The sequence below is a fragment of the Galeopterus variegatus genome, unplaced genomic scaffold (genome assembly GCF_000696425.1).
Source record: "Galeopterus variegatus unplaced genomic scaffold, G_variegatus-3.0.2 Scaffold56, whole genome shotgun sequence".
Taxonomy (NCBI): domain Eukaryota; kingdom Metazoa; phylum Chordata; class Mammalia; order Dermoptera; family Cynocephalidae; genus Galeopterus; species Galeopterus variegatus.
Window position 1 is genome coordinate 988,821 of NW_007726167.1, and position 2,070 is coordinate 990,890.

The following is a 2,070-nucleotide window of genomic DNA, read 5'->3' on the forward strand; positions in this document are numbered from 1 at the left end:
GGATGATATATTCAAAATACTAAAAGACAAAGATTGGCAGCCAAGAATACTCTACCCTGCAAGGCTGTCCTTCTGAAATAAAGGGCAAATAGTATACTTCTCAGACAAACAAAAACTGTGGGAAGTTCACCAACACATGACCACCATACAAGAAATTCTCAAGGGAGTACTGGGTTTTGTTCCTGAAAAATAACTACCACAGCCATAAAAACCCAAGAAAAATCAAAACCCACTAGTATAATAAAAATGACAATCATGAAAAGAAAACAAGCAAACAAAAAGGCTATCTACATCCTAAGGAACCAACAAACACAGAAAACAAACAGCAAAGCAGAAAGCAAGGAACAAAAGACACCTAAGACAACCAAACAACCAATAAAAATGCCGCAAATAAATCAACACCTTTCAATAACAACTCAATGTAAAAGGCTTACATTCCCCAATCAAAAGACACAGACTGGCTGACTGGATTAGAAAGGAGGACCCAACTATATGCTGCCTATGAGAGACCCACCTCACCCACAAAGACTCATATAGACTAAGAGTGAAAAGATGGAAAAAGATCTTCCATGCAAACAGAAAATAAATACAAGCAGGAGTAGCTATTCTCATATCTGACAAAAAGACTTTAAACTAAAAACCAGGGTCACTACATAATGATAAAAGGACGGATGCATCAAGAAGACATAACAATCATAAATATGTATGCACCCAATGTTGGAGCAGCCAGATTTAGAAAACAAACTCTATTAGACCTAAAGAGGGAAATAGACACTAATACCATAATAGCAGGGGACCTGAACACCCCACTGTCAATATTGGACAGGTCATCCAGGCAAAGAATCAGGAGAGAAACAGAAGATCTAAACAATACTCTAGACCAATTGGACTTGACAGATATCTACAGAACATTCCATCCAACAACCACAGAATATTCATTCTTCTCATCAGCACATGGATCATTCTCCAGGATAGATGACATATTAGGACACAAATCAAGTCTCAACAAATTTAAAAAAAAAAAAATGGAATTATCCAATGTATTTTCTCAGACCACAATGGATTAAAACTAGAAATCATGAACACATCCAACAATGATTTAACTTAAATGTTTTTTGCCTTTTTCTTCAAAAACCCTGAAAATATGAGAATATAGCAATAAAATGCAGTAGTATAAGATTACTTATCCATTTGTACATATATATTTGTGTATGGTATATGACTAGATTTTACATTCATAGCAGCTGAAGCTAAGAACCTCCAAATGCATCTTCATTTGGGATACTGGTACTGTAAGCAAAATCTGTATATGTGCATTTTTCTAAGTTATAGCTTTTCTTAGATTTCCAAAGGGTCCATTATCCCAAATGAAAGAGATCTCTTGTAAACCACTTTTTTCATTTTATTTTGAATTACATAAAAATGTATTTTTGCTTTATTTTGTATTCCTTACAGCCTTGTAATTAAACGTGTCATCTATTGATTGGCAGCACTGGCATCACCTTGGAGACTCATTAGAAATGAAGACTCTCAGGACCCACTTCAGACCAAATGAATCAGGACCTGTGTTTTTAAAAGATCTCCATGTGATTCTACGCACACTTAAAACTTGAGAATACTGCCTTTCAGTAAAATCAGAAGATACAGTTAAGCCAACTGAAAATAAAGCACAATCACAATACCATCCAATTAGTGGCAAATTCTGTTAGTATTTTGGCATTATGGGACCATATAGAACATAATTTTTTTTTTCCTTTTTGTCTTTTTTACTGACCGGTAATGGGATCGCAACCCTCAGTGTCACGCCCACACCGCGCTCAGCCAGTGAGCGGGAACCAGTCTCCACATGGGATCCGAACCCTCGGCGGGATCGCCGCTGCGCTCCCAAGTGGCACACTCTCCAGTGCACCACCGGGCCGGCCCTGGAACATAATTTTTAACCCATGCTTTTTGCAATGCATTGTGAATGTGTTATCATGTCAACAAATGCACTTCAACATAATTTTAAATGGCCAATTTGTATTTTCTTATGTATGGATGGATAATGATTTAATCATTTTTCTCTAGTGG